The following is a 21,216-nucleotide window of genomic DNA, read 5'->3' on the forward strand; positions in this document are numbered from 1 at the left end:
TTGACTCAAAATTGTTTCAGATCCGAAGATCAACAAGAGAATCTTCTAAGACAAAAAGAAAACTGAACTAAGGAATACCTTGGAAGTGCTGCTCAGGCATAGGGGTGAATAAACTCATCAGTAGCTCTGGCATGGCACAGTTAAGCAGCAACACTGTGGCTGTTGCTGTGTGCAGCTCCCAAGTGGTATGTTGAAAGTGAAACACAGATGAAAAGGAGTGTGAGGTGGATGGCAAAGGAAAAGAGAGACAAATACCAAAGAACTTAGCTTGGAGGGACAGGAAGGCTTGACGGGAATTTTCTCTTGATTTCTTGTTTACTGAACGTAAATGTTTGAAGTTGTTCAAAGGAGCTAAGCAAACTTCCCTCCCTTTCAAAGCATTGTAATGTATCTCACATGGTGTTTAAAGAATAAAAACAAATGGAACATAGTTTGTTTACTCTATGTGTTTTAGGAAATGATTGATGTTGCTTACAGAACTTCATTATCCTCTTCCCACTTTCTGCTCATGTCTTTTTTTTTTGGCAGTATTTTTTAAATGTCTGGACTTGAAGCAACCTGCTCCAGGTTATTTAGAAATGTTGCTCCACGCCAACAGGACCTTCAGTCTGCTGCCCCCAAGCAGGTTCATTAAAATCTCTGTGGAGTAGCACACCTTTTATTTGGCATTAATTCTAGCACAGCTCCTGAAACAGCAGTTCCTGATTGTCTTGGGTTGATAGGGGGAGAGACAGACACTCTTTAACCCTTTGCTACAGTTTGAAGGTGGAACTTTAGCCTAGTTCCTAACTGCAAAGATTTTGAGTTTAAAAAAAAAAAAGGTAAATAAATTCCCTTTGGACACAGAACAACTGGTAGGTAGAGATCATTCCATTCCCTCACTGAATAGCGTATACTTGGTTGCACAGAGAGCTCTTTCTCTTTTTCTCCTTCTGTCTCTTCTGCTTGCAACTTCTCTCTCCTCCATTGCCTTGCCAGGATAATCTCTGCTTTGACTACTGTTGTGGTTTAAGCTTTCCTGGAGTCCAAAAGCCCAAATGCAACAGATTTAGATTGCCTCCCCTCTCTTTTTCCCAGTAGGGGAAAACAAAATTAAGCAGGAGAAAAAAAAAAAAAAAGAAAAAGAGAGAGGTAAAATCATGAAAGAAAACAATCTAGAATTGATTTGGAAGTAAAAGGTAAGTTCAACTATATATATATATATATATATATATGGCATTTGAGTAAAAGGGAAGTTACAAAGGTATAAAGAAAAAGGGTAAATTAAAAAAAAAATATACAAAACCAGGCCCAGGCAGCATAGGGTTCTCTGGGTGCAATATGGATTCTCTGGGTGCAATATGGATTCTCTGTAGATGCAGTCCTTAGGAGTTCGGATGCAGCATGGAGCAAGCCTCACCCTGTGGTTACAGGAGCAGCAGGGGCAGCAGGGGCAGCAGGGGCAGCAGGGGCAGCAGGGGTAGCAGGGGCAGCCTCTCAGGCAGGTGAGGAGCAGGAGCAAGAGAGGAAGGGACAGGAAGATGGCTCCCCTTAAATACACTTGCTGGACAGGAAGGGGGAGTGGAATAGAGTTTGACCCAGGGACCCCTGGCCCTGGGAGGGGGAACCAAGTCTCTCTGCCCACCTGGGTCAGGTTTCTTAGTCCACTTGGGGGCTAGGTTCTTTTCAGCCCACCCCCTCCTAGGCTGGGTTTAACCTGACACAACCACTGCGTGAGGTGCCAGGAAAGAGGTAGTGAACAATCCCCCTGGACTGTCCAGGGGGGTGATTCTGTGCAAGGGGATCCTTTGTATTTGTGTTTTTCTGAACTGTAAATATATGTAAATGTATTTTGTGCATAGTCATTGCATTTTATATGTCTAGATTTTAGCTTGATTTGTAAATGCATCTTCATTCTGCTTCCAAACCAACTGAGCTAGTCTGGTGATTTGTTCTGGGGGGAATTCTCCCATTTGTTGGGGGTAACTTCAACCCTCCACACTCTTCTTAAGGAAGTTACAGAAAAAAAACACTCCCCACCAGATTACAGAGAAATACAGAACAGTATTAAAAATATATACATAAAATACAGAATATAGAAATCCATAACACATACCAAGAAAAACCTTCTCCCCAGCCATGCCTTAATACCCAATGCTAAGTGCTCTGGTGCCCAATGATAAGTCCCTCACTAAGTGCTCTCTTCTCCCCCACCCCCAACATTAGACCCAAACAGACCACAGTGCATAGACAAAATGAGCCAAACCACTCCAGGCTGCAGATAGGCTCCAAATCCTCTCCCAAACTAGAGATAAAAGCTTACATGTCCCCAGGAGCAGAGACAAGGGAGAAAAAAGAGCAAACTGGCCGTACAGTCAGATTATAAAGAGATAGCAGAATTATGGGACAGGATAACAGGCCATGAGGATGAGCAGAGGGCTGGAGCACCTCTCCTGTGAGGAGAGACTGAGGCAGTTGGGGCTGTTCGGTCTGGGGAAGAGAATGCTCCCAGGTGACCTTCTTGTGGCCTTCCAGTATCTGAAGGGGGCTACAAGAGCTGGGGAGGGACTTTTTAGGCTATCAGGGAGTGACAGGACTGGGGGGAATGGAATAAAGCTTGAAGTGGCGAGATTCAGGCTGGATGTGAGGAAGAAGTTCTTCCCCATGAGAGTGGTGAGAGCCTGGAATGGGTTGTCCAGGGAGGTTGGTTGAGGCCCCATCCCTGGAGGTGTTTAAGGCCAGGCTGGATGAGGCTCTGGCCAGCCTGCTGTAGTGTGAGGTGTCCCTGCCCATGGCAGGGGGGTTGGAACTGGATGATCCTTGAGGTCCCTTTCAACCCTGACTGATTCTATGATTTTATGATTCTATAACAATTTTAAACTTTCTAGTCCATCCCTGGACCTTTCTGCACCTCCTGGAAGACATCTCTATGATTCTTAAAGGCATCCAGCCTCAAAGCCTAACACTGATTGACCTTGAAAGCTACTTTGGCTTTGACGTGGCTGCAATCCCCTCTGGTGTGCCTTGTGCCTTCTAACAGCTTTCACTGCAGCCAGCTTTTCAAACACTTTAGACTCTTGGAAAGCTATTGCTCCTTCAAGCTTTAGTGAGGTTTGGGAGGTTATGTCTTTAAAACCTGAGGGTATCATGATATGAAACAGTAGCAAGCAGCATTTTTTCCTTCAATCATTTCCCTTCATCAGAACATCTTTCGTGTTCTTTCAGCCGCAGTGCCTTATTCCTGCATGTGGACATCAATTGCCATTTGTTTTTATTTAAGCCATATCAGTTAACACTTCTTTTTTTTTTCTTTCCTTTTTTATTTTACTTTCCATGTTAGTGGCCAACATCTTACAGCTACAAATTAGGGGAAAAAAAATCAGTTTACATTTTTAAAACCAAGTACAATTGCAGTTATTTTATCTCACACCCAACTTTGGAGATTTGTTCAAACACCTGCGAATAACATCTCTAAATCTCAAGGATCTTCTTACATTTGCAGAGAACTGAATGTTTGTGTTTCTGTCTGGCATAAGCAAGTCCTAAATTACAACTATTTTTCAGGGATGAGATGTTTCAGCCTTTTTTGTGGCTTGTCTCAAGGTTCTATTAGTAGCTGAAGTACTGCATGGTTCTGGATTGGTCCTACTTATAAAGTGAAAACTATTCAGGAAACCAAATTACTGCTTTGTTAGTGTCATCTTGGGCTGCATCAGTAGAAGTGTGGCCAGCAGATTGAGGGAGGTGATTCTCCCACTCTACACTGCTCTGCTGAGACCCCACCTGGAGTACTGAGTCCAGTTCTGGAGCCTCTATTACAAGAAGGTACTGGAAGGTGTCCAGAGAAGAGACATGAGGATGACGAGAGGGCTGGAGCTGCTCTGCTATGGAGACAGACTGAGAGAGTTGGGGTTGTGCAGTCTGGAGAAGAGAAGGCTCTGAGGAGACCTCCTTCTGGCCTTCCAGTATCTGAAGGGGGCTACAAGAAAGCTGGGGAGGGACTTTTGAGGGTGTCAGGGAGTGATAGGACTGGGGAGAATGGAGCAAAACTAGAAGTGGGTAGATTCAGATTGGATGTTAGGAAGAAATTCTTTCCCATGAGGGGGGTGAGACATTGGCACAGGTTGCCCAGGGAGGTGGTGGAAGCCTCATCCCTGGAGGTTTTGCAGCCAGGCTGGATGTGGCTGTGAGCAACCTGCTGCAGTGTGAGGTGTCCCTGCCCATGGCAGGGGGGTTGGAACTGGCTGATCCTTGAGGTCCCTTCCAACCCTGACATTTCTGTGATTCTATGATATGCAAGTGGTATAGCTTTACTGGAGGATAGTTTCTTTATTCAGGTTACTCTCATTCCTACTATTAATTACAGGCAAGTCTAAAATTCTTATTCTGGGATATGACTAAATTGTTCAAAGTCTACAGAATTATTTGCAAAACTGAGAATTCCTGCCCAAATGGCTCCTGACCTAAACATTGAGCTGAGGATAGTATATTTGCAGTCAGTCATATAGAAACCTCCAGTACCTGAAGGGGACTACAAGAAAGCTGGAGAGATATTTTGCAAAGGCTTGCAGGGACAGAACAAGGGGCAATGGCTTCAAACTAGGGCAGAGCAGATTTAGATTGGATGTTAGGAACAAGTTCTTTCCTATGAGGGCGGTGGAAGACTGGAACAGGTTGCCCAGGGAGGTGGTTGAGACTCCATCCCTGGAGATATTCAAGGTGAGGCTAAACAGGGCTCTGGGCAACCTGATCTAGTTGGGGATGTCCCTGCTGACTGCAGAGGGAGTTAGACTAGCTGAGCTTTGGAGGTCCTTTCCAACCCAGACCATTCTGTGATTCTATGAGTACTGACTGGTTTGTCAGGAAGAGGCCTCACTACAATGGAGCTTACAGAGCTTCAACCTTCTAAAGATCTTAAAGCTTATAAAAGTGGTCTTAAAATTTCCTGAAGAAGGATAACAAAACGGTGAGAGGGTTTTTAGAAAGTGGATTTGGTTCAGCCTGACTGTCTTCCTCCTCCAGCAGGATAAGCCTGGAACCTTCAGACAGATAAAAATTAAATCCACAGCTACACTTCACCAGATCATCACTCTGAAGCTGCAAGGACTTTCCACATGACTGTACATTTGTCTCCACATGGAAAGGCACCAAAGTTAGACTTCATTGCTCATTGCATGTGTTTTTTATGATAGGTTTTTATCTCTCTGCCTATGTTCTTCCACCTGGTGGATATCCACTGTAAAGATTCCCACAGACAAATAAAAGTTGTTGGGAAATGTTTTCTGCTGAACAGGATTTTTCTGTGTTCTGTTACAGTTCATGACTTTCAATATAAGAGAGCTTCAAACCAACCTTTGTAATAACATCACCCTCCTCTTTTTCCTTTGATGTCAAGCTAAGAGTAGAAGGGTTTTTAAATGCTTGATGTTGCCTTTGCATTGCATCCATGTCTGCCACTATGAAATGGCACTCAGCTTTCAGCAACAAGAGAATTAATTCTCATCTTTCATTTGCAATACCCATCTTTAAATTCTTCAGACTGTCATGGGTATCTGTGCCCTATTTTCCTTCTAAGTTTCACACTTCATAAGTTTTTAAGCTCTAAAACAGAATACCAGTTTTCTCTATGTTCATTTTAATGCCAGTCTTTTCCCCTTTTCTATTTCCTTTGGATCTTTCCATTAGACTTGGTGAATTTCAGACCTCTTTCTTTGAGTACAAACCTGGGCTCATAAGGAAAGGCACTTTGAGCCCCAAATAACCCCGGTAAAGTCACTAAGGACCTTGCAGAGCAGACTGCCAAGCAGAGTGTTCCAAGACCAGTTGAGCTCAGCCCCTGCTCTCCATGGCTGTAAAGTAGATATGTGCTTCAATTTTACTAGGCCTCTGATTGCATTAAGGGTTACTGATATCCTCCGAAAGTATGTCCTCACTTAACACCCTTGGCAGTTTCTTCCCCTCCTCCTCCTTGCCTTAAAGACCTTCTGTCCCAGTTTGAGCTGGGTGCATTTAAAGAGGAACCACGAAGTTGCAGTCCCCCAGCAGGTACAGAGTGTGCAGGAGGTGTACCAGAAAGGTGTAACCTTTGTATTCCCTCCCACAAATCCTGCATCTCTATAAATCTCACTGCAAAGTTACTGTCTTTCTCCTTCTTCCCTTTCTCCTCCCTCAGCTCCCTTATCTGGTGTGGGGTGAGGATGGTTCCAGTCCTATCTGTGGCCTTCAAGTCCAAATTAATTTTTACTGTGCGATCTTGGTCTGTTTAGGTCTAATGCCAGGGACCAAGGGAAGGCAGTTTCAGGCTTGGCCAGCCTGAATCCAGCCTGGCAACAGGGAGGAAGAAAGAGCCCTGGGGTGTATGTGAAACCCCAGGTGGGGAGAAAATGAGCACTGGGGTTTTGGCCTGATTTGGTGGAGGTTTTGTATGAAGTTTTTTGGCGTAATGAACTTCTCTGTTAGACCTAGGTTATGTGTTCCTTTGTATTGTTATACACCTTGCTATGCTCACCACTATGCATTGTAACCTTATGGTACTGCAGCTTGTGAAAAGCTTTTCCTTTTCAACTTTCCAATACCCCAATGCTGTGTGTGAAGCAGTTTGCTCTTGCCCCAGGGGCCTTAGAGCAACCTAAACCACGACACCTTCCTTTCTTGATTTCCCAAATGCTCCACTGTTAGCCCCAAACTGACTGCTGTTTCTTGGTTCTGCACAGCCCAACTCTGAAGCCATCACTCTACCTACAGGGCAGTGTTGTAGCTTGAGTATTCTCATGCACATGGAAGAAGGGTTGCTTTACCTCTCTTCCTCTTCTGATGCTGTTTGGTCCAACATTAAGTCCCTACCCCTTGTTTTGCTTCCATATTTTTTGGTTTTTTTCTCTTGATGTTGCTTTTGACATCAGACAAAAAAAAAAGTTTAGTAAGTTCTGATAGCATGGAAATGGTGGTGGTGAGGAAGCTGAAATAAGATAATTAATTCCTTTAAAAGTCTTATTTCCATAGTTAAACAATGATTGTTCAAAAGCTGTCCCTATCAGAAGTGCATAGTGCCATTTATGTTTGTTCTATTTTACCCTTAGGGCTTTCCCTACTGTAAATCTAAGCATAAATATACACACTATACACTTGTATAGTGGTACATATTTACATTACCTGGTAATATAGACACATTTCATCATATATTTAAAAAATGAGACATCTACCAAAGGCTGAAAAGCCAACCAAGATATACTTTCAGCTAAAAAAAAAAAAAAAAAGAAAAAAAAAGACAGGAGCTCCTATCCAAACTCTCTTTACAGGCTCTTCCAAGTGTAATGGAATGATAAGTGAGGAAGCATCTCTTCTAATCAATAACTTGACAAAGACAAGCAATTGTGGCAGAAGAGAAAGGCTGAATTCTCTTTCCTCCAGTTGCTTGATTCATTTTTAATGACAAGAAGATAAACAATAGATATTCACTAAATTGACTTATTAATGAGCAGACTCTAACACCTTCACAGAATCACAGAATTATTGAGCCTGGAAAAGACCTCTGAGATCATCCAGCCCAGCCTATGACCCAACACCACCACATCAGCTAAACCATGCCACCAAGTGCCACAGCCAAGCTTTGCTTCAACACCTCCAGGGATGGTGACTCCACCACCTCCCTGAGCAGTCCATCCCAGTGCCTAATCAGCCTTGCTGTCAGGAAGTGCTTCCTAACATCCAACCTAAACCTCCCCTGGCACAGCTTCAGGCCATGCCCTCTTGTCCTGGCACAAGTTGCCTGGGAGCAGAACCTGACCCCCACCTGACTACAGCTTCCCTTCAGGTGGTTGTAGAGAGTGATAAGGTCCCCCCTGAGTCTCCTCTTCCGCAGGCTGAACACCCCCAGCTCCCTCAGCCTCTCCTCATCAGACTTTCCCTCCAGTCCCTTCCCCAGTCTGGTTACTCTTCTCTGGACCTGCTCCAGCACATCAAGGCCTCTCTTGCAGTGAGTTGCAAGTGCTCACAGTGCTCAAGGTGAGGCCTCACCAGTGCCAAGCATATCCCTAATCCTGCTGGCCACTGTTCCTGATACAAGCCAAGATGCCACAGCATGGAGAAGAAAGAAAATGCAAAGGCCTGTGCTGTTTGCAAAGGCCTGCAGGGACAGGATGAGGTGCAATGGCTTCAAACTAGAGCAGAGCAGATTGAGATTGGATGTTAGGAACAAGTTCTACACCATGAGGGTGGTGGAACACTGGCACAGTTTGCCCAGGGAGGTGGTTGAGGATCCTTCCCTGGAGATATTCAGGGTGAGGCTGGACAGGGCTTTGCTCTGCAGTGGGAGTTGGACTAGATGAGCAGAGTGGCAGAATCAGCTTGAAAGAAGTGATTCTGCCACTCTGGTCTGGACTACTGTGGGATTCCCAAAACAAGAGAGAAGAGGGCCACACAAAGAGCTTCAGAGGGCTGGAGAACCTCTGTTATGAACACAGGCTGGGAGAACTGGGGCTGTTCAGACTGGAGAAGAGAAGGTTCTGGGGAGATTTTAGAGATACATTTCAATATCTGGAGGGGACTTACAGGAAGGCTGGGGAGGGACTGTTTAGAAGGGCCTGTTCCACTAGGACAAGGGGCAGTGGTTTGAAACTGGAGTGGGGAAGATTTAGGTTGGATATTAGCAGGGAGCTCTTCACACAGAAGGTGGGGAGACTGGAACAGGCTGCCCAGGGATGTAGTTGAAGTCCCACCCGGGGAAACATACAAGGTCAAACTTGATATGGCCCTGGGCAGCCTGCTCTAGCTGGAGTTGCCTTGCTGACTGCAGGAGGGTTGGACAACATGATTCTGAGGGTCCCTTCAAACCAAACGCAATCTGTAAAAACCTTTGGAGATATTTTCCAACTCAGATCATTCTGTGATTCTGTGAATCTGTGATTCTATGATTCTGTGATTCTGTGATTCTATGATTTTATGATTCTGTGATTCTATGATTCTGTGATTCTGTGATTCTATGGTTCTGTGAATCTGTGATTCTATGAGTCTATGAATCTGTGATTCTATGATTCTGTGATTCTATGATTCTGTGATTCTGTGATTCTGGGATTCTGTGATTCTATGAGTCTATGAATCTGTGATTCTATGGTTCTATGATTTTGTGATTCTGTGATTCTGTGATTCTACGATTCTGTGATTCTATGATTCTATGAATCTGTGATTCTCTGATTCTATGGTTCTGTGATTCTATGATTCACTGATTCTATGATTCTGTGATTCTGTGATTCTGTGATTATGTGATTCTGTGATTCTATGATTCTATGATTCTGTGATTCTATGATTCTGTGATTCTGTGATTCCATGATTCTGTGATTCTATGGTTCTGTGAATCTGTGATTCCATGATTTTATGATTCTGTGATTCTATGATTCTATGGTTCTGTGAATCTGTGATTCTGTGATTCTGTGATTCTATGTTTCTACGATTCTGTGATTCTGTGATTCTGTGATTCTATGATTCTGTGATTCTATGATTCCCTGATTCTATGATTCTGTGATTCTGTGATTCTATGATTCTGTGATTCTATGATTCTATGAATCTGTGATTAAGTGATTATATGATTCTATGATTATATTATTCTGTGATTCTGTGATTCTGTGATTCTATGATTCTATGATTCCGTGATTCTATGATTCTATGGTTCTGTGAATCTGTGATTCTATGAGTCTATGAATCTGTGATTCTATGATTCTGTGATTCTGTGATTCTATGATTCTGTGATTCAGTGATTTATGATTCTATGATTCTATGATTCTGTGATTCTATGATTCTGTGATTCTGGGAGTCTATGATTCTATGAATAAAGTTAAAGTGAAATTAAGAAATATTCATTTATTTCCTTTTTTGTTATTGTTTTATCTCGGGGTTGTGTGCATTTGTAGATTTTGGTTTGTTTTGTTGTTGGGGGAGGTTTCTTGTTTTTTAATGGCACAATCTACCCCCTTTCCGGAAGAAAAAAAAGAGGGAGAGGGAGCCTGATTCTGAGACCTTTACTGTGATACAGTAAAGAACTGCTCTACATCTATCTGCAGAGGCTACAAGGGATGGCAATGCATTTTCTGAATGAGCATAGCAATGGATGGAAACTGGATGGGGGGCGAAACTCCTTCTGGTTCACTCTTGGAATAACAAAGCCTCACTTGGCAAAATGAACTGAGCAATGTGAAGTCAATGAAAACCACCATATGATCTTTGAGCAATGTGTTTCACTGGCTGCCATCTGCAGCCAGCTGCAGTACCCATTTCAGAGCAGCCACAGCAAACTGCTCCTCACTGCTTCAGAAGGCTGAAATGTTTCTCCAGTCTAATGTGCCTGTGCAGTATGAAAACAAGGATAAAGATGCTGATGGGGTTTTATAGCATGCTATGACTTTTTGGCAGCAGTGAGACCATTTGCACATCCTACTGAAATTAGGAAATTGGATTTTAACCTCTAATGCCTATTTAAACATAGCTAGCACATGAGCAAACAGCTGCGCTTATTATAGATAGAGAATGTAACAATAATAATAATAAAAATAATAATAAAAAAATCTAATTTGAAACTCACCCTTCCAAAGTACTCCTCTGAGATGAATTCTCTTGGCTCCCAGCAAAGCGAGTGAGAGTCACACCTTCTCCTTTTCCTGAGCTGGAGCCTATGAGAACAGTGTGCTTATTCTCTAACATTGTTCAGTAATATTTAATACCCAGAAAATGCAGATTGGCAGCTGCTGCACCTCGTCCAGCAAGACTTGGACAGACTGAGTGCTGGGCACAGAGGAACCAAATGAGGTTCAACAAGGATAAGTGCAGAGTCCTGCATCTGGGGAGGAAGAATAAACTGCAGCAGTACAGCTTGGGAGGTGATCTGCTGGAGAGCAGCCCCATGGAGAGGGACCTGGGAGTCCTAGTGGAAAACAAGTTATCCATGGGACAGCAATGTGCCCTGGTGGCCAAGAAGGCCAATGGGATCCTGGGGTGCATTCAGAGGAGTGTGTCCAGCAGATCCAGAGAGGTTCTCCTCCCCCTCAACTCTGCCCTGCTGAGACCTCATCTTGAGTACTGCATTCAGTTTTGGGCTCCCCAGTTTAGGAGGAGCTGGGACCTGCCGGAGAGGGTCCAGCGGAGGGCTACGAGGATGATTAGGGGACTGGAGCACTGCCTGGTGAGGAGAGGCTGAGGGACCTGGGGCTGTTTAGTCTGGAAGAGAGAAGACTGAGAGGGGATTTAATAAATATTTATAAATATCTGAGGGCTGGGGGTCAGGAGGGAGGGGACAGGCTCTGCTCAATTGCTCCCTGTGATAGGACAAGGAGCAATGGATGTAAGCTGCAGCACAGGAGGTTCCACCTCAACACAAGAGGGAATTTCTTCACTGTAAGGCTCCCAGAGCACTGGAATAGGCTGCCCAGAGAAGCTGTGGAGTCTCCTTCTCTGGAAACTTTCAAGGCCCATCTAGATGTGTTCCTGTGTGACCTGACCTAGATTGTATGGTCCTGCTCTGGCAGGGGGGTTGGACTCGATGATCTCTTTGCATCCCTTACAACCCCTGACATCCTGTGATGCTGTGACCTCACAGCAAAACCCATGCTGTGATACTTAAATCTTACCATTATTTTCCCTGTAAGTGATACTCAGGAAATGTGAAGGTTCACAGAATCACAGAAACATTCAGGTTGGAAAGGACCCTCAGGATCACCAAGTCCAACCATTAACCCTGCTCTACAAGGGTCACCCCTAAACAAAGGCCCCAAGAACCACATCCAAACCACCTTTAAACACCTCGAGACATGATGACTCCACCACCTTCCTGGGCAACACATCCCAATGCCTGACAACTCTTGCCATGGTTTTCAGTAAAAAAACACTTGAGTATTCATCTTGACTTGTTCATTGGTACATCTGCTTGGAAACTTGCTGATACTGATCAATATTTCAGAAAAACAAACTAGCAAAGGCAATTGGAAGGGCGTTTCTTGTATGTTTGTGCATGGTATATTCTCTTCTGCCATAGCTTTAATAGCTGGATGTCTTAACCATAGAGAAGTCCTCCAAGGACCAGCAAGGTGCAGGAAGATGGACACCAGAAAAATCCTTGTAATTTTTGTTATTTAGAAACATAGAATTGTCAGGGTTGGAAGGGACCTCAAGGATTATCTAGTTCCAACCCCTCTGCCACAGGCAGGGACACAGACTCACAGAATCACAGAATCAACCAAGTTGGAAGAGACCTCCAAGGCCATCGAGTCCAACTGATCATCCAACCTTAACTAATCAACTACAACATGGCACTGAGTGCCTCATCCAGGCTTTTCTTAAACAGCTCCAGGGATGGCCAATCTCTCTTTCTGCGAAGAACTTCTTTCTAAGATCAAGCCTAAACTTCCTCCTGAACAGCATGAGACTGTGTCCTCTTGTCCTGTCACTGATTGCCTGGAAGAAGAGACCAACCCTCACCTGGCCACAGCCTCCCTTCAGGGAGTTGTAGACAGCAATGAGGTCTCCCCTGAGCCTCCTCTTCTCCAGGCTAAACACCCCTAGCTCCCTCAGCCTCTCCTCACAGGGCTGTGCTCCAGACCCCTCCCCAGCCTTGTTGCCCTTCTCTGGACACATTCCAGCATCTCAACATCTTTCTTAAACTGAGGAGCCCGGACCTGGACACGGGACTCAAGGTGTGGCCTGACCAATGTTGAGCACAGGGCAGAATGACTTCCCTGCTCCTGCTGGCCACACTATTCCTGATCCAGGCCAGGACACCTCACACTAGATCAAGCTGCTCAGAGCCATATCCAGCTTGGCCTTATAAACCTCTGGGGATTTCATCCCCATAAAGCTGCATTTCCTTAGTAAAGCTCTGGGCATTTCAGTCTGTTGTGTCCCTTTCCCCTCTCTGCTCCCCTCTCAGCAGGCTGGGTTCTTGCCTCTGCTGTTCTGTGGGAGTTGTGGCTTTCAGCCTCGAGCAGCCTAGTTGGGGGGAGCAGGGAGGTGTGGGGGGCATGGAGGCCTGGGGGTCTGGCCTGGTTTAGGGGGCAGGTTTTGGACAGTACTGGCCTTGTGAGTTTTTGGGACCAAAAACCCCTGTTGGAGAGAACTGGGCTGAGGCTGAACATGAATTTTTGTGTGTTTTGTCTTGTTGTCTGCAGCTGTGAGTAGTATTTCCATTTAACTTTCTAATTCTGTGTGTGGAGCGGTTTTATTTTGCTCCTTTGGGGAAGGGTCAAATAGCTTCTGTCCACTCAAGCCCACGACAATAGCAAATTAGATGGCATCCTCCATGTGGGAAGTGAGTTGGTGGAGCTGGCTGAACCTGAGGCTTGCATGATGCCCCCTGCACTTTGCAAGGCTCAGCTGTGATCAATCACTCAGTTGCCACTCCTGATTTTCTCCCTCTTTTTTTTTCTTTAATCCCATATTGGTTGTTTGCTTATATTTTTTGTCTGTGTGTTGGGTTTGAAGGTTTTTATTTTCTTCTAATTTTGTGTTTAGTTCTGGGACCCTCTGTTCAAGAAGAACCTCAGGGAAATGCTTGAAAGAGTCCAGCAAAGAGCCACAAAAATGCTGAAGGGAGTGGAACATCTTCCTTATGAAGAGAGCCTGCGGGAGCTGAGGAGCAGGGGGAGTGCCCAGAGGCTGGAGCCAGGCTCTGCTGGGTGATGCCCAATGACAGCACAAGGGGCAGTGGTGGAAGCTGAGGCATAATATGAGGAAAATTTTTTTCCTTGTGAGGGTGACAGAATACTGGACCAGGCTGCCCAGGGGAGATTGTGGAGTTTCCCTCTCTTCAGATATTCAAAACCCACCTGGATGCATTCCTACACACTCTAGGTGATCTTGCTGTGGCAGGGGGGTTGGACTGGATGACCTTTCAAGGTCCCTTCCAGCCCCTAAAATTCTGTGATTATCCCAAGTGAAAACAAAGTGTCAAGAAAAGCTCTTCTAGCAGGCAGTGCACAGGCATGAACCGGTAGAGTTTCCACCTCTTTTGTTTTTTCACTCCACCCCTGCCAGAGACACAAAAAACCTGGAGCAGTTTGAAAGGCAATTGTCTACCCCCATAAATGCAACCGGCTCCTAATGGGACAGCTGCTGAAGGGTTGAGGCACAGAAGCTGCCTGGCAGACAGGCTTTCCTCAGGCAACACTCATGACTTCAGCAGGGCCGAATCCAACACTCTGCTTTGCAGACTCACAGGGTGCCATTTGGAGAGAATGTTTTCAGCTGATGTTGTTATACAGTATTTAAAGGGAAACAGTAAAACTTCCATGCAGGATGGGACTCCATCTGGACTATGAAAAGTGTATAACTTAGCAACTAGTGTTTACTGTTCTTCTCATGTTTTTTTTTTTGCAAGTGTATCTCCAAATAAGTGCGTCTGGAATATTTTATTATTTTTTTTTAATATAATTTCTTTTTTCCCCTTTTAAAATACAAACAAACAAAAGAGAAAGACTCCAAAACCCAGGGCTGCCTTGTAACAGATTGTGTAGCAGTTCCTATGGGTCCATGCCAAAAATCAAGACTACAACCTTGCATACAGCACCGTGCATTGCCATATAACAAAGACTTTTCTGTAAGGCTCAGATACCCATATCTAGCTGAATACTCTCTCTTCTTGTATTCATGTTGTTACTTTACACCCCTTCAAATGAGTGATTCATCCAAGTTAAGTTTCCGTTGGTTCCATACCAACTGAGTATTTTTATTTTCTTTGTATGTCTGGAGTCTGCGGTATTTGAACATAAAAGCATAACTCATGAATGCACACAAAGGTAAGGATACACACACAGAATCACAGGCTCATAGAATATTAGAGGTTGGAAGGGACCTCCAGAGATCATCCAGTCCAACTCCCCTGCCAGAGCAGCATCACCCAGGGCAGTCTGCACAGGAATGCATCCAGGTGGGATTGGAAAGTCTCCAGCTGTGGTGGTTTGAGCTCTGAGTTTAGGAGCTCAAATGATAATAGATATAAATTCCTTCCCTAGCCCTTCTCCCTTTTTTTCTCGGCAGGGTGGAGAGAGAGAGAAGAAGAAAAAAAAAAAAACCCTCGTGAAAGAAATATCCTTAAGTCGGTTTGGAAGTAGGAGTAAATTTTTTTCCTTTTTCACAAAAGGGAAAGGAAAAAAATAATTTCTTACATATATATATATCCGTAACGGGGGGGGGGTGGGGGGGTGGGGGTTTCACAGAGGTGAGGGATGAGGGTAAGTGGGAAGGAAAAATATACAAAACCAAGCCTGGATGGCCTTGTGTTCCCCTGGATGTCGGTGGATTCAGTTGAGAGAGAGAAAGGGCCCCAGCCATGTGGTCCAGTGCAGGAGACAGTGACAGCAGCAGCAGCAGGAAGTCCTCTCGAGCAGACGAGGCAGGAAAAAGGGGAGAGCAGCAAGATGTCCACCCTTTTTATAGGCTTGCTGGACAGGAAGGGGAAGTGGAATAGACCACCTCTGAGTCAGGGGACCACCTTCTCCCAGCAGGGGAGGGGCCAAGCCCTCCCCAGATTAAATTTCTTTTGTCCACCTGGGACTGGGTTCTTCTCAACCCCATCCAGGATGGGTGTGCCCCAGCACACCAGAGAAGGAGACTCCACAACCTCTCTGGGCAGCCTGCTCCAGGCCTCTGTCACTCTCACTGGAAAGAAGTTTCTCCTCATGTTGAGCTGAAACCTTCTCTGTTCAGTGGATGCTCTTTTGCATCCATTGTTCCTTGGCTTATTGCTGTGCACCACCCAAAAGAGCCTGGCCCCCTCCACTTGACCCCCAGCCCTCAGCTATTGATAGACATTGATCAGATCCCCTCTCAGCCTTCTCTTCTCCAGACTAAACAGCCCCAGGGCTCTCAGGCTCTCTTCACAGGGCAGATGCTCAAGTCCTCAAATCCATGTGAATTTCTGAAAATATGGTCCTGTGTCCCACTTTATCTGACAACAGCTGATAACTTTCAAAATATTTATTCAACTCCTTCTCTTTTTGGGCAACAAAGAATCAGCACCAATAGGTGGTGAGGTGCCCACCAAAAGATTGAGCTACTTCTTAAAACTACATAGGAACACAGGGCAAGCCACTGGTGACTCCTGACTTTGAAATCAGAGTTCTTCTACCCCCTGACAGCAGTTGTGTTTGCAGGGCTGGAAGGGTGTTTTTGCTAGAAAGGCTGTTATGGGGAGATAAATTGATGTGAGATCAGAATGGCATAAAAAGAGGTCTGCAATTTGTATGTTATTTTCTTCATTTTCTGAGACTTTGCACATCCTGTTAACTTTATAGCAGAAAGGTCTGCAGATTATTAGAAGCATCTTTCTTTCCTGTGACAGAATACAGGGTTAGTATCAGCTGTGCAAGAAGCACTCATGTCACACACCACATTTTTCAGATACAATTCTCATACCTGAGCCTTTATGAAAATATTTCTTATCCTTAACACACACTGCAAAAGATACCCAATTAATATTTGAACTGCTCTCACTGGAACTGAACCTGGCTTTTCACTCAGTATTTGCAGAGCACCAAGTAGAATAAGGGTCTGATTCCATGATCCCATGACCAATTCTCATTTTGTTTTAACCTTCTGTGTTCCTTCAGTGTTGTGTTCAGTTCTGGGCCACTTCCTACAAGAGAGACATTGAGGTTCTGGAGCATGTTCAGAGGAGGGCAACGAGGCTGGAGAAGGGCCTGGAGCACTTGGGCTATGAGGAGGGGCTGAGGGAACTGGGGGTGTTCAGTGTGGAGAAGAAGAGGCTGAGGGGAGACCTTACTGCTCCCTGAAGGGAGGTTGGAGCAAGGAGGGGGCAGACTCTGCTCCTTGGTGGCAAGGGACAGGAGCAGAGGAAATGGTTCCAAGCTGCCCCAGGGGAGGTTGAGGCTGGCTGCTAGGAAATATTTGTTCCCAGAGAGGGATCTCAGCCATTGGAATGGTCTGCCCAGGCAGTCCCCATCCCTGGAGGTGTTCAAGCAGTGTGTGGAGCTGGTGCTTAGGGACATGGTTTGGTGTTGACCCTGCAGTGCTAGGTGGAAGGTTGGGCTGGATGAGCTTGGAGGTTTCTTCCAACCAGATGTGTTCTGTGATTCTGTATTTATGTGTTTTGGAATCCACTCATTTTCTGTATGCTGAGGATATGGAATGCACTAGCCATGCTTTGTCATTTGAAACAAAGTAAGATTTATTGGCATGAAACAGGCACAGCCTGCTCACCAGAGCCACAGTTGAGGTAATGAGCTGCTATCTATCAGCTGAGCTGCACTGACTGGCTGTATCTTCTTTGCCTGCAGGAAATAGGAAGTCAAATGCATTAATGCAGGACTACATGAAAAGAACCTAACTTTCCTGAAATGTGTAAAGGAAATATGAATGTTTATTTTGTGTGCACCGTAAGGTCTCCTTTCACCCTGTTTTTGACAATGTTGAATTATTTTTATCCTTTTCTTACTATTTTCTCTTTATGAAGAACATTTCTAGAATATGGATTCCTTTTTATTTGCATTAAATTTTTTATTATTTTATTTGGATTGTTTATTTTGATTATTTTTTTCCTCTAGAATCCAAGGCTAGATGGTACTTTGCTTCTTACCATTGCAATCTATTTTTAACATGCAAGGCAGCTACTTCAGCACAGACATAAAATTAGTGTTGCTCAATGGATTTCTTGTCATGCATGTGCAAAAAGCTTTATTTGCCTTCAATTTAAATTTTTGTTTTCCTCTGGTGACTCATTTTGCTGCATCTGTGTTTATTCTATAACCTGTGGGTAAGGCATGTTTTCCTAGCTGGTAGCTGGCTGGGCTCTTGCTGATGACTGCCATGTGTTGATTTAGTCTTGCATGCAATTCTCTCTTAATTTCACTAAAGCTCTCACTGTCAGCATTTCCCAAAGGTGCTCCAGACAGCTCTTCTGGGAAGCCCTTCAGGTAGAGTTCCTCTTCAGGCTTATGGAAGACATCACAAATGCTTTGTCCTTGGTAACAAGGTTTATTTCACTCCAACAGGTATGCACACTTCAGTGTTCTCAGTGATAGGTGGCTTCATCTGTTTCATTATAGACTTTATTTTGGTCATGGTGACGTGATTTGTTTGGAGGGGGTTTGTGTGGTTTTGAGTTCTTTCTTGGTGTCATTTCATTCTGTATCTGTTCAATGAGCTTCAGCCTGCTTCACTGCAGCTTCTGGCTGATGGGAAGAGGCCTATAGACTGGAAAGAGTAATGACAATAAAGAGGTTGAGTGATCCTTTTCTAAGATCATTTTCTAGGCAGTCAAAAAAATAGTCTGAGTTTGAGAATTCTTTTTCATCTATAACAGGCTAAACTTTGTTCAAGCCTGCTTGTATGTATTGGTGTTGGTCTTACACTGCGAACACTGTCTATGTGTTTTATATGTTCTTACTGTTACTGTAGGACGGGTAATGCAAGTTGCTTTAATATAGCTTAGGCTTTCTGTGTTATCATCTTTCACAGTCTCACAGTATATCAGAGGTTGGAAGGTACCCCAAGAGATCATCAGGTCCAACCCCACTGCCAGAGCAGCATCACCCAGGGGAGTCCTCACAGGAATGCATCCAGGTGGCGTTGGAAATTCTCCAGAGAAGGAGACTCCACAACCCTCCTGGGGAGCCTGCTCCAGGGCTCTGTCACCCTCGCTGGAAAGAAGTTTCTCATCATGTTGAGCTGAAATCTTCTCTGTTCTAGTTTGAACCCATTGTTGCTTGGCTCATCACTCATCCTTGCATCACCCAAAAGAGCCTGGCCCCCTCCACTTGACCCCCACCCCTCAGCTATTGATAGACATTGATCAGATCCCCTCTCAGCCTTCTCTTCTCCAGACTAAACAGCCCCAGGGCTCTCAGGCTCTCTTCACAGGGCAGATGCTCAAGTCCCCTAAGCATCCTCCTGGCTCTCTCTTGGACTCTCTCCAGCAGGCCTCTTGAACCGGGGAGCCCCAAACTGGACACAGGATTGCATCTGTGGTCTCAGCAGGGCAGAGTAGAGAGGTAGAACTTCCCTCAACCTGCTGGACAACTTTCTTGATACATCCCAGGATGCCATTGGCTCTCTTGGCCACAAGAGCACATTGCTGTCCCATGCAGAACTTGCTGTCCACCAGCACTCCAAGGTCTTTCTCTGTGGAGCTGCTCTCCAGCTGGGCAGCCTCTAACCTGTCCTGGTGCCTGTTGTTATTTCTCCCCAGATGTAGGACCCTGCACTTGTCCTTAATGACCTTCATGAGGTTTGCCTACACCCAGCTCTCCAGCCTATCCAGGTCCCTGCCTAAATGCCCCTTTAACTATGCCCTAGCATTCAGATGCTTGCATACACAACTATAAATTGTACAAGGCTTGCTGTTTTTCAGAAGACATCCCACTGGTAAGGCTTCTAGTGGCTTTACTTAGGTACACAAAGATCTACAAAGTACATAAAATACAGGGAAATCTTTTGGGGTGACTGAACACCTGTGGTTTAACTTCAGTTTGGCAGCTGTGGATACCATTTTGGTAGAAAGATGAGAGAGGCCTTTGTGCTGGGTGTTATGGGTTGAATTAGATCACCCACCCCACCCCACCCCCCAGTAATTTATTTTTCAGAAATCTGCTCCAAAGAGCAAATCTCACCACACTCAGAACTTGCAAGTCAGAATAGGATTGCATTTACAACAGAAACTAAATATAACAGTAGAAAATACAATAAACACATACAGAGTGTATTTGCATTTGTATATATAGCATAACAACAGCACAGGACCCCCCTTACCTTTGATTCATCTCTTCCCCCCCACCAGGAGGGGACAAAGAGCCCCAGACAGTTGTACAAACTACACACTCCCTCTTGGTCCCCCCTGTACCTTCAGAGAAGTAAAACAGAAACCCAAAGCCAGAGAGAGTTCAGCACAGCCTGAAGCCAAGAGAGAGCAGCAAAAAGAGAGCAGCAAAGAGAGCAAACAAACTCTGCTGCAAGATATGAGGTTTTCAGTACACCAATGGAATGATATTAACTTATCTATTGTTAATATTCAGTATCAAATCCCTTCCATTATTTAGCTATTACTCAGATGTATCTGGAATGTTCCTATTTACAACTAGTATCTAAGCTAGGGACTCAAGGGACTAGCTCAAACCACTACACTGGGCAAGCAGTTGGAGAGCATCAGGGGACAGGGATGCCTCTCAAGAAGAATGCAGAGGGCTCTGAAGAGAAGGTGATGTTGACATCATGTCATAAGGAACTCCTGTAGAAGAAAAGAAGCACATGAAAAGCCAGAGAGATTAGGTCAGATTTATAAGAGAGGTGTCCCCTGATGGTGTAACCATGAATCAGAACTTGATGAAGCTAATCAGTGTTTGTGAGACCTTCTTAGCCAGGCAGACAGAATCTTGCCACCTCCTTGGATAAAGAGCTAACAATAGTAGGAGAACAGAAAGTTCTTGCTGTTAGTTGGGATGAGTTTGGTTTTAAGTGCTCTGGTCTTTTTCTTCACTCTCATTTTTCTTAGCCTTAATCCTTCTTCAGTCTTGGCTACATTTCAACATCTAACACCTGGAGTTGAACCATTTAAAATAGTTTCTCCTGTCTTTTTCCTTGTCAATCCTGAAGGCATTTATTTTCCCTCATGTTTTCTGTATGTTTCTCTGGGCAAACAGGGAGCCTGGTCTTTCCTGAGAAGATGAAACCATCTTAGAAATTCATAGGAACTTTACCCAATGTGGTAGTTTTAGGCTGTGCCTAGAAAATTTTCCAGAGATTTTGAGCAGAAAGTGATAGAATGTAAATAAATTACCACTGGATGTAAAAGAAAGGTAATGATAAGGTCTAAATAACCCCATTGGTCTGAAAACCAACATAAAGTTAGATCTGTAAACTAACTTTCTCTCTTTTTGCTTCCTTCACTCTGGCAGATACTAAGTGGCTCTTGCTTAGCTGCTGCTGACCTTCTTGTGCTTAAGTACTGGTAGCCTGCTCTCTGCTTTTCTCCTTTCTTCTCTTGTCCTGTGTACAGGAGGGAGGGAAGGGAGGAGGGAGGGAAGGCATTGGTAGCTCCCTGGTTTTGTCCAGGGGGGTTCTTGTGCTGTTTATAAATTGTATATATAAGTATTGTCAATTCTGCACATATTCATTGCATTTCAATTAGTTTTGCTTGTAAATGCAGCTTCATTTGCTTTCAACTGAGCTGGTCTGGCAGTTTTATGCTGGGGGTTAATTTTAACCCACCACACCCAAAAAAAGACTGTAAAATTGACTCTAGGTGTT

Source organism: Indicator indicator, chromosome 8, assembly GCF_027791375.1.
Source record: "Indicator indicator isolate 239-I01 chromosome 8, UM_Iind_1.1, whole genome shotgun sequence".
In the NCBI taxonomy this organism is placed as follows: domain Eukaryota; kingdom Metazoa; phylum Chordata; class Aves; order Piciformes; family Indicatoridae; genus Indicator; species Indicator indicator.